This window comes from Oreochromis niloticus, unplaced genomic scaffold, assembly GCF_001858045.2.
Source record: "Oreochromis niloticus isolate F11D_XX unplaced genomic scaffold, O_niloticus_UMD_NMBU tig00000287_pilon, whole genome shotgun sequence".
Classification (NCBI taxonomy): domain Eukaryota; kingdom Metazoa; phylum Chordata; class Actinopteri; order Cichliformes; family Cichlidae; genus Oreochromis; species Oreochromis niloticus.
In genome coordinates, this window is record NW_020327108.1 from 1 (window position 1) to 12,724 (window position 12,724).

Below are 12,724 nucleotides of genomic sequence, written 5' to 3' on the forward strand. Positions count from 1 at the left end.
CAGCTGGTCTGTGCGCGCTGACAGTTTCTCTTCCTAAGACCATTTCACAGGAAAGCAAAACCACGGAAGAACGAGCTACAACGTGTGAGGCTATGCACGGAGCCATGGTGCCCTGTTCATGGCCAGCTTCTGATGACGCCGGAGCCGAGAGCTGCTATGTCAACGAGACACATGGAAACTGATAAATATACATACATACATATATATGTTGAAAAGATGACTATTAAAATGATCTAACAACCCCTGTGATGTGCCGTTAATTTTATACATGACTTGTGTAGTTACAATCTTTGATATGCTCTGCTGTTTAATAGGAATGAGTGCAAACTGAAACATTTTAAACCCACAAATTCAAACAGCTTTTAATGAAAGAAAGCTGTGGCCGTGCGCACAGAAAAGATTTACTTTGTTTTTGTCCGTGTTACAATCCGCGCTGTGAGCACAGCACTGGAGAGACGCAGGCGGAAGGAGCCGGGCTATTGCTCGGAGGTAGACAGCGGGGAAAGTGCAGCCTACAGCCCGATACGTCGATGCACAGTGGCGCTCTGATTTGATGTGCTGAAGCCTCCAGAGAAGAATCCACATTAACACACGGACAGAATTTTATTGTGATTAACATTTAATTTTTATTATTATTTTTTTTAATTATTTGTCACCAAGAATGATCCTTCTATTACACATTTGGACAGCTGTACACATTTCATCTTTAAAATGCGTCCCTCCCGTCTACAGGATGATGTGAACCCAGCATTATAAGATTTAATAGTTTGATTATAGAGTGGTGTAACACACGATGTCAGGCAAAAGGCTCCATGAATGCTCGGTTTGAATTCAAGCAGTTCATAAAAGGGAAAAGCACCCACAGTCTGTGCGTAAAAACACCAGGAGCACCGTTCCCTCTGTTGTGTGTTTAAATTCCTGTCCGCGAAGAGAAGACTGTAATCGTGTATGCTTTCCATCATGTCATCAGAAATCACACCAGGAGAATATTTGTGGCGTTCTTCGTGAACGGAGTAGATGTGTGACTTTTGATTCAGCAAACTGCCTCGGAGTAAAACACGCTGTTGAAGGACCCACAGACACACAGCGTGTACTGTTTCTCCTTTATTTCACGACCGCAACCATGCACTTTCTGGGTTGGCACACACATAATTGCACTGCAGCTCTCCCGGTGTTGCGCGCACAGCTCCTGTCGATGCGTCCTCCTCTCCACTCCAGCGTCACTAAAAGCAGTAGGGAGCTCGTCATTGCCATCACCACCACCTGTCCACTCACCTGCCCAGCACCGCCACTTGAGCTCACTGTACCGCCCCTCCCCTGCAGCTGAGCCAGGAACCACACTTCCGCCACAACCGCACACCTGTTTGCGCTCCAGACACTGTACTGTGGATGTCAGTCTAGGTCCTCGGGATCGTGTCTTTCACCGATCTCGTGCCGTCCTCGATGGAAATCCCCGCGTAATGATCTCTATCTAAAGAGGTCGTGATGGGAATCGCGTATGAGCTCCAAACACTGAATCTCAGGGTGTCGTTAAGATCCTCGAGATCGTGGCTTAGACCGCTCTCTGTCGGTCGTGGATTTTCCCCCTCCACCGACATCCCCACAGGATGATCTCTGTCCCCGACCGGCAAACAGGTTATGATGGGGATAAAACATGAAACAACATGAAACCTGAAATACAGAACTGATGGACACCAGCTTCCCTTCGACAGTTTGTCAAAACCTGCTCGCAGCGTGGACGAGACCGTACGCGAAAGTGCTGGTTGATGAAGCTGAGTGCACAGCGACCGGCTCTCCGTGAGTCAGTGTGTGCCTGCATTTCCCCACAACTGCCAGAGTCATTTCGTCGCCGTCGCTCCCGTGCTGTGCTCACAGCGTGGATTTCAACAGTGAAAGCATACACGACTACTGTCTTCAATTCGTGGACATACATTTAAAACACCTCTACTCTGCCGTCGCTTTTGTGGTTATTGAAGCACACCTTTCAGTGTGTGTGAATCCGCGGGAGTTTCTGCTCTCCGTGTCCTGGCGTGGTTCGGAGCGCAGGCGATAGTGAAGTAGAAAATGTGAATCGAGGAAGCTCGCGCCACAGATCTCGCTGTGGCCGTTTGCAAGTACAGTAGGAGTGCCAAGCCAGTGCATTAAAGTGGGCGGATCAGCTGTGGGTTAGATGATAAAAACCCCGGACCAGACAGATTCATTCATTATTTCAATAGCAGACTGCAACAAAAGCTGTTGACACATGAACGAAAATTTGATGAACACACTCGACAAGATCCAGAGACCAACTTCAACTCAAGTTCTTAATGAACCTACTTTAAGACTGCCACTTCGTTGATCTGCTCCAGAATAAAATATTACTTGGGAGGAAACAATAGTCAATAGACCTTTGAAGAGTACAACGTTCAAAGAAAGGAGACAGGCCGGTGGTGTCGGTGTCAAAGTCGATAAATGTCATCGCGTTTTAAATAGAAGTGGCAGGGATTGGAGTGATCATTTATTTGAAAGGCTGACTGACCAGAAAACTCTCGGCTGAACAAGTGCAGTTTGAAATATTAAAGATACTGCTTTCCTCACTGTCACACACTCTTCGAGCCCCTGCAGAGATTCACCAAAGCATTTGTTGCACTCGAACTAAAACAAACTATGGATGGAGGCGCGGGACGTGTCAGTGCTGCACAGCAGCAGAGGCCGCTGTGGGTCTTGTGTTTGTTCTCTGGCTTCGGATCCAGCTAAATTATAACGAGACTCACGGGCTGGTCGCAACATTTCACGTGTCCAACAAAAGGCTTGCTGTGATCTACCTGACTAGAATATTTGTGGTGTTCTTCGTGAACGGAGCAGAGTAGCAGGGTGTGATCGCGGCGTCACCAGCGACAGGATTGGCTCAGCTGGTCTGTGCGCGCTGACAGTTTCTCTTCCTAAGACCATTTCACAGGAAAGCAAAACCACGGAAGAACGAGCTACAACGTGTGAGGCTATGCACGGAGCCATGGTGCCCTGTTCATGGCCAGCTTCTGATGACGCCGGAGCCGAGAGCTGCTATGTCAACGAGACACATGGAAACTGATAAATATACATACATACATATATATGTTGAAAAGATGACTATTAAAATGATCTAACAACCCCCTGTGATGTGCCGTTAATTTTATACATGACTTGTGTAGTTACAATCTTTGATATGCTCTGCTGTTTAATAGGAATGAGTGCAAACTGAAACATTTTAAACCCACAAATTCAAACAGCTTTTAATGAAAGAAAGCTGTGGCCGTGCGCACAGAAAAGATGTTACTTTGTTTTTTGTCCGTGTTACAATCCGCGCTGTGAGCACAGCACTGGAGAGACGCGGGCGGAAGGAGCCGGGCTATTGCTCGGAGGTAGACAGCGGGGAAAGTGCAGCCTACAGCCCGATACGTCGATGCACAGTGGCGCTCTGATTTGATGTGCTGAAGCCTCCAGAGAAGAATCCACATTAACACACGGACAGAATTTTATTGTGATTAACATTTTAATTTTTATTATTTTTTTTTAATTATTTGTCACCAAGAATGATCCTTCTATTACACATTTGGACAGCTGTACACATTTCATCTTTAAAATGCGTCCCTCCCGTCTACAGGATGATGTTGAACCCAGCATTATAAGATTTAATAGTTTGATTATAGAGTGGTGTAACACACGATGTCAGGCAAAAGGCTCCATGAATGCTCGGTTTGAATTCAAGCAGTTCATAAAAGGGAAAAGCACCCACAGTCTGTGCGTAAAAACACCAGGAGCACCGTTCCCTCTGTTGTGTGTTTAAATTCCTGTCCGCGAAGAGAAGACTGTAATCGTGTATGCTTTCCATCATGTCATCAGAAATCACACCAGGAGAATATTTGTGGCGTTCTTCGTGAACGGAGTAGATGTGTTGACTTTTGATTCAGCAAACTGCCTCGGAGTAAAACACCGCTGTTGAAGGACCCACAGACACACAGCGTGTACTGTTTCTCCTTTATTTCACGACCCGCAACCATGCACTTTCTGGGTTGGCACACACATAATTGCACTGCAGCTCTCCCGGTGTTGCGCGCACAGCTCCTGTCGATGCGTCCTCCTCTCCACTCCAGCGTCACTAAAAGCAGTAGGGAGCTCGTCATTGCCATCACCACCACCTGTCCACTCACCTGCCCAGCACCGCCACTTGAGCTCACTGTACCGCCCCTCCCCTGCAGCTGAGCCAGGAACCACACTTCCGCCACAACCGCACACCTGTTTGCGCTCCAGACACTGTACTGTGGATGTCAGTCTAGGTCCTCGGGATCGTGTCTTTCACCGATCTCGTGCCGTCCTCGATGGAAATCCCCGCGTAATGATCTCTATCTAAAGAGGTCGTGATGGGAATCGCGTATGAGCTCCAAACACTGAATCTCAGGGTGTCGTTAAGATCCTCGAGATCGTGGCTTAGACCGCTCTCTGTCGGTCGTGGATTTTCCCCCTCCACCGACATCCCCACAGGATGATCTCTGTCCCCGACCGGCAAACAGGTTATGATGGGGATAAAACATGAAACAACATGAAACCTGAAATACAGAACTGATGGACACCAGCTTCCCTTCGACAGTTTGTCAAAACCTGCTCGCAGCGTGGACGAGACCATACGCGAAGGTGCTGGTTGATGAAGCTGAGTGCACAGCGACCGGCTCTCCGTGAGTCAGTGTGTGCCTGCATTTCCCCACAACTGCCAGAGTCATTTCGTCGCCGTCGCTCCCGTGCTGTGCTCACAGCGTGGATTTCAACAGTGAAAGCATACACGACCACTGTCTTCCCTTCATTGACACGAATTTCAAAATCTTCTACTCTACGGCCGCTTTTATTGTAATTGAAGCACATCTTTCAGTGTGCATGAATTCGCTGGAGTCTCTGCTCTTCCTGTCCTGACGTGGTTCAGAGCGCAGGCAGTAAAGAACAAAATGTGCATCGAGGAAACTCGCGCCACCGGTGTCACTCTCCCCTTTACACTACACCACTCCAGCACACAGCAGACCGTGCGCAATGGTGCTCCTGGTGTTTTTACGCACAGACTTTGGGTGCTGTTAGTATTTTATGAATTACTTGAATTCAAACAGCGTGGATTTCAACACGTATTAATGTATTCCACATGGTGTGAGATTATTATATTATCTTATGCCACGTTATACCTCTAATTAAAGATTGTGAAATCATTATGTAGTTTTAGGTTGCATTCACCTCTTGACTTAGAATAAGGTGACAACTATTAGATTTATTAGACTGATTTGTATTACATTAGACTGCTGATTTATTATGAATGAATTACATTGTTTTATGATGCATTATACTGCTGATTTATAAGAAATACTGTTTTCAGAGAATCATGGCCTTATTTGTCTGATTAGAAAGAATAGAACATACTGCACAAGAAGCCAAGGTCATAACTTGGGCTCACTAAGAGAGAATGTAGATGTTTAGGTTTTATGACTTTGGAGGGGTCTGACGCTATAAGAATGGGAGAAACGGTCAGACACTTTGAGATCGGGCGGACCCCATCCTGTCCACATCTCCCGTCTGGACGTTTATAGTCAAAGTGTTTTATGGAATAAAGAGATTGTTGATTGAGCATTTTTATACACCGAGTGTTGTTCTTCCTTCAGCCCAAAGATCAAAGAATTGGGAAATTTAACAATGGTTAACAATCATGTATGTGTAGGCTAACACACACAAAAAGAGTCTAGGTCTGACCAACAGTCTCAGCTGTGGGCAAAAGGATGACAGTCAATAAAATTCTAAAAGATAATTTGATACAATCAAAAGATAAGATAAAACAGTCCAGTGTCCCATTTGCAGATCAAGTAAAAACATACAGTCCCAAGACCAGAGCCCAGTTATGCCACAACGCCAGTTGCACTCCACGTGTTGACTTCAACAGGGTTAGCAGTTGTCCTCTGAGACCCACCACCCTGAAAGTAGATAGCCAGTGGTCACTCCAGCCTCTGCAACTCCACTGCCTTTAGGCTGTGGCATTTAATAGGCCCTGGCCTGCATAGAGACAAAATAACACATTCACTATAGAATTCATAGCGCAAAACCCATCCAGCCCAAACATATCATCACATTACATACCTGCACAGAGAGGCAAAATTACACAGCAGTGTTTGTAGTGTGGGCTATAAGTAGACCAGTGTATCAGTGCAGTCAATTACACCTGCCTCTAATTAGTCCAACCCCATTACAGCCATTGGCTCACCAGAAATGTGACACAGATGTCATCCAGGGAAGGACGGATGTTGTTTTTGCTTTGTTGTGTTTTAATGTGAAGTGTGTTTATTTATTTATATTGCATGTTTTGGTTATATTTTGTGCAGTGTTTTACTTATATTGCATGTTTTTGGTTACACCGTCAACTTGTCCGGAAAGACTCCGTCCCTCCCTGATTATGAACCATATACACCTGCGAGGTTCCCGGAGGCCAATAAGAGGGCCTACCAGACGACAAACAAGAGGCCTGAGGGAGAGAGTAGCAGTGATGGCGGTCTAGAAGTGGCAGCTGACGGCCGCAAGCGGCGGCGCCGCCGGAGTTGGCGTCAGTGCGGGACTGGTACAGCTTGGCGTGAAAGGAGGGAAAGCCAGCGACGCGGGGCGAGCGGTCCGACTGCTGCAGCAACGGAAGCCCGGATTACGCGTCTGCGAAGAATTAGAGGCGGCGAGGCAGGCCAGTGCCATTTACCGGTCACAAGGAAGCGGCGGGCAGAGTTGAGAGCTCTGCCCATCCGGGGTAAGTCTTTTTGACTTGTCCCCTTTTAATGAACGATAGCTCCCTAAAAGAGTAGTGACTGCTGCTGCCTTTCCGTTTTTAGCGCATCGGGGCGCAGAACGCGGAGAGGAAGGCGAGGACGCCGCCGGGTTCCCTCCCTGTATTGCTTCACCGGATTTGTTATTAGTGACTCGTATACCGTGGCGGACGCCACTGGACTTTTAACGTTGTGTTTTATTGATTTTTATTGTTGTCCCCTGGCCAGGGCTGTTTTAATCTATTTTATTATTTTTTTTTTTACCTGTTTAAATGTAATAAATATCTTATCCTTACAGTTTTTAAATTTGTGTGCATTCCCTTGGCTGCCCCACTGCTCTGTCCGTTTTTAGGAGGGTTTCTCTTTTTTTAACATCTGTGCAAAGAAACACCTTCCCCCTCCGTTACACAGACACACACAACCACTCCCAACCCAGTGCAACTTCATATAATAATATGGAGGTGAATTAATATAGACACATTAGTCCACCATGTTACATATGCTTCATGATTACTTTCTTCTCTTCACTGACATTGATTCAAAAAGTTCTGTGCGTTTTGGTTTTTTTTTTTTTGTTTGTTTGTTTTTTTGGTTTTTCTGGTTATTTGAGCACATTTTTCAGTCTGCTCAAATGGTTGATTCTGTTCATCTGGACTTTGCTTTTTCAGTGTCAGAAAACGTTCCCTCACTCATCCAAGTGGCCTTTTCAGTCTCCGCTGGCTGCAGGCTTCTCCAACCTTATATCAGTTACTTTGCACAATGACTGAAACTAGCTCACTGAACAATATAGGTGTTGAGGTCAGTTCATTGATCATTCATATGCAATTTGTCCTGACCATTGATCAACAACCACTGATCAAAGACCATCTATGCAAACTTGATTTGACTGTAAATTGTCGTCCTAGGTGTTTATGTAATGGAGGCCCTATGGCAGACCCAGGGTATAACTGATATTCTGGAGAGATGTGCTGCAGTAAAGTCTCTTGAAAATGTTCCCCTTCCAATATCACATCTGGCATCCGCAGTGCTGGACCGGTAATCTGGCATACGGTTCGTTTTCCTGGTGGACCGACGCATTGTTGGTCGTCTGCCAGGGTTGGGCTGGACTGGGACAACCAAAAATAAATAAATAAAAAAAATTTAAAAAAGAGGGGGGGCAACAATTATTAAAATAAAATAGCAGAATGCCGCAGCTGAGGGACGGGAGGAAAACGGCAGTCACTCTCCTCTTTTAATGACCGGAAGCGCCTTTTAATCATTAGTTGGGCGAGACTTACCCCGGGAGGGCAGAGCTCCGATCTCTGCCCACTGCTGTCTTAGGCTCAAGCGCGTGTCAGGTATCTCGTCCCTCGCCCGGCATCCAGCGTACTTTTCCGCCCGTCCCTCAGTTGCAAATTTCAGGCATCGTTGCAGAATATTCCTTAATCCCAGTTGACTTTCTGCAGCCCACTCGCCAGGGCCTCCAAACCTATTGCGGCCGCCGCCTGCCACCAGCTACTTCGCCATCTCTGTCCTGCCAGGCCCTCTTATTGGCCTCTGTGAATCCCAGGTGTGCCAAGTTAGCAATCAGGGAGGGGCGAAGTCTCTCCGGGACAAGTCAACAATAAATACAATAAAAGCATGCAATAGTGGGAAAAAATAAAACACTCAACATTAAAACACAAACACAACACATGTAAGATGATTAAAAACACCAAGTTAACTTGTCCATTCCACCCCGTGACACCAAAGGAAAAAGTAGTATAGCTTATAGGGTTATATTTGACTTAATTTACTACATACAATATTGAGTTTCTAGTCCCACAGGTGGGAAATACGTTTTGTCACAGCAGAAAGTGGACAGTGCAAAGTTATATAGCAAAAATTAGAATACAATAAGAATAATATACTGTACACAACTGTACACATTAGAATAGAATAAACTAGAATAAAATATACAATAGGATAAAAATAGAATACAAATGTTATATACAACTGAGTAAAAGTACAACTTTGTCAGAAAAGAGTATTACATTTAGTCTTATTGCACATGTGTGGGTTTGTGTGTGTTTGATCAGCTGCAAAAGTCTTTGTGGAGTCTGATAGCAGTGGGGAGGAAAGACCTGTGAAATCTCTCCGCCCCACATTTAAGTCCTTAAAGTCATATTCTTTTATTGTCTTGACTGTATTTGTGGTATCCGTGGTATAATTCTCAAACATGTAGCCTAAAGCAGATGACTCGTAAGCTGGAGAGGAAATGGCGTGTCACAAATTTAGAGGATCATCATTTAGCCTGGAGAAATAGTTTGCTGCTTTATAAGAAAGCCCTCCACAAAGCCAGAACATCTTACTATTCGTCACTGATTGAAGAAAATAAGAACAACCCCAGGTTTCTCTTCAGCACTGTAGCCAGGCTGACAAAAAGTCAGAGCTCTACTGAGCCAACAATCCCTTTAACATTAACTAGTAATGACTTCATGAACTTCTTCACAAATAAAATTCTTATCATTAGAGAAAAAATTACCAATAATCATCCCACAGATGTAATATTATCTACAGCTACTCTTAGTACCATCGATGTTAAGTTGGACTCTTTTTTTCTCCAATTGATCTTTCTGAGTTAACTTCAATAATTAATTCCTCCAAACCATCAACGTGTCTTTTAGACCCCATTCCTACAAAACTGCTCAAAGAAGTCCTGCCATTAATTAATGCTTCAATCTTAAATATGATCAACCTATCTCTAATAATCGGCTATGCACCACAGGCCTTCAAGCTGGCTGTAGTTAAACCTTTACTTAAAAAGCCATCTCTAGACCCAGCAGTCTTAGCTAATTATAGGCCAATCTCCAACCTTCCTTTCATATCAAAAATCCTTGAAAGAGTAGTTGTCAAACAGCTAACAGATCATCTGCAGAGGAATGGCTTATCTGAAGAGTTTCAGTCAGGTTTCAGAGCTCATCACAGCACAGAAACAGCTTTAGTGAAGGTTACAAATGATCTTCTTATGGCCTCTGACAGTGGACTCATCTCTGTGCTTGTCCTGCTAGACCTCAGTGCTGCGTTCGATACTGTTGACCATAATATCCTATTAGAGCGATTAGAACATGCTGTAGGTATTACAGGTACTGCACTGCAGTGGTTTGTATCATATCTATCTAATAGACTCCAATTTGTACATGTAAATGGAGAGTCCTCTTCACCCACTAAGGTCAGTTATGGAGTTCCACAGGGTTCAGTGCTAGGACCAATTCTATTTACATTGTACATGCTTCCCTTAGGCAGCATCATTAGAAGACATAGCATAAATTTTCACTGCTATGCAGATGACACGCAGCTCTATCTATCCATGAAGCCAGGTAACACACACCAATTAGTTAAACTGCAGGAATGTCTTAAAGACATAAAGACCTGGATGGCCGCTAACTTTCTGCTTCTTAATTCAGATAAAACTGAGGTTATTGTACTCGGCCCTGAAAATCTTAGAAATATGGTATCTAAGCAGATTCTTACTCTGGATGGCATTACCTTGGCCTCCAGTAACGCTGTGAGGAACCTTGGAGTCATTTTTGACTAGGACATGTCCTTCAATGCACATATTAAACAAATATGTAAGACTGCTTTCTTCCATTTGCGCAACATCTCTAAAATTAGAAATATCCTGTCTCAGAGTGACGCTGAAAAACTAGTTTATGCATTTATTACTTCCAGGCTGGACTACTGTAATTCATTATTATCAGGATGTCCTAAAAACTCGCTGAAAAGTCTTCACCTAATCCAAAATGCTGCAGCAAGAGTACTGACAGGGACTAGAAAGAGAGAGCATATTTCTCCTGTTTTGGCTTCCCTTCATTGGCTTCCTGTTAAATCCAGAATTGAATTCAAAATCCTGCTCCTCACATACAAGGTCTTAAATAATCAGGCCCCATCTTATCTTAATGACCTTGTAGTACCATATCACCCTATTAGAGCACTTCGCTCTCGCTCTGCAGGCCTACTTGTTGTATTTAAAAGTAGAATGGGAGGCAGAGCCTTCAGTTTTCAGGCCCCTCTTCTGTGGAACCAGCTTCCAGTTTGGATTCGGGAGACAGACACTATCTCTACTTTCAAGATTAGGCTTAAAACTTTCCTTTTTGCTAAAGCATATAGTTAGGGCTGGACCAGGTGACCCTGAATCCTCCCTTAGTTATGCTGCAATAGACGTAGGCTGCCGGGGATTCCCATGATGCACTGAGTTTTTCCTTTCCAGTCACCTTTCCCACTCAGTATGTGTTAATAGACCTCTCTGCATCGAATCATATCTGTTATTAATCTCTGTCTCTCTTCCACAGCATGTCTTTATCCTGTTTTCCTTCTTTCACCCCAACCGGTCGCAGCAGATGGCCCCGCCCCTCCCTGAGCCTGGTTCTGCCGGAGGTTTCTTCCTGTTAAAAGGGAGTTTTTCCTTCCCACTGTCGCCAAAGTGCTTGCTCATAGGGGGTCATATGATTGTTGGGTTTTTCTCTGTACCTATGAAGCGCCTTGAGGCGACTTTTGTTGTGATTTGGCGCTATATAAATAAAATTGAATTGAATTGAATATTTGAAGCTATTTTTATTTTTGTATGATACCTGATTTATATGGAATATGGCTGAAGTAAACTAAAGTCTAAAATACTTAGTCATTTGTTTAATAGTAATTTAACATTATATAATTCACATATAAAACTATGAATTTTAATTTTAAATGGTTTAAAAGCATGTAGAATAGCACATGTAGGCAAGTATATTTCTCATTTTTTTATCAAGAAGCAAAGGCAAAAAGGGAAAAAAAAGAAACAGGGCAGGGTTCGGTGGTTGAAACACCCGTCCCCACCAATGCCAAAACCAAATCTACGCCCTTGGGTGTTCATTTAATTTGGCACAAATCTTTGTTTGCCTTGTTATTAACATTACTTTTGTAATGCACTATCGCCATCTACTGGAGACGCTCCATACTGCAGAATGAAATCATTTTCTATCTTCTTTGAAGCACTTAAAATCAAAAGTGAACTAAAGGTGTTTTAGATTACACTCTGAAAAAATTACATTTACCTTGTTGTGTCTTATTCAGTAATAACAAAACTAAACATTTTTGTCAAAAGTTTACTTCCAAACATGGAAAAACAACTGAAACGAGTTGTACAGTTTTCTGATGCTGTGATTCATACATCATATCATGCTACACTACATTTGTATTGTTTTTGTCATTTTTTTTCAGGAATTAAATAAACTCAAAGAAAGATTTGTAGTCATTTCATTCACTAGTATTAATGTTATCTAGAAATAAAATCACATCACAAATAAATCATCTCTCACTCTTCTCTTAAAAATCCAGGTGTTTGCTCAGGTTTATACCCTTGTTTTGGAAAGTATCAATGATTAAAATTTTCACCAAAATTCACCAAAACAATCACAACAACAGTTGCCTCAAGGCACTTTATATTGTAAGGTAAAGACCCTACAATAATACAGAGAAAACAGAGAACACCCACAATCGTATGACCCCCTAAGAGCAAGCGCTTTGGCAATATCAGGAAGGAAAACCCCCCGTTTAACAGGAAGAAACCTCCAGCAGAACCAGGCTCATGGAGGAGCGGCCATTTGCCACGACTGGTTGGAGGTGACGGGAGGAAATCGGGACAATGACACGCTGTGGAAGAAAGCCTGAGATTATACATAACTAATAATTAAATATAGAGAGATGTATAAACACGTAGTGATTGAAAAAGCTGACTGGAAGAAGAAACACTGAGTGCATCATGAGAATACCCCAGCTGCCTAAACCTATTGCAACGTAACTGAGTATTCTGTCCCTCGGATTAATTCTGAGGTATGTTATAGGACAGGTCATAGTCATTCTTGCTGTAAGTAACTGAATAGATGTGTCAACAACTATGTTTTTTCCTGGCCTGCTCATGGCAAAAGCCTGCCATC

General features: G+C 43.6%; 1 long non-coding RNA gene across 1 annotated transcript; it reads right to left on the reverse strand.

The window, feature by feature from the left end:
• Positions 1-6,850: 6,850 nt before the first annotated feature.
• LOC109200901 (uncharacterized) lies at positions 6,851-8,305 on the reverse strand. Its single transcript, XR_002060959.2, has 2 exons — positions 8,069-8,305; positions 6,851-7,897 (listed from the first exon to the last, which is right to left on the reverse strand). It is a non-coding gene; the product is annotated as an uncharacterized LOC109200901 (long non-coding RNA).
• Between the last annotated feature and the right edge of the window lie 4,419 nt (positions 8,306-12,724).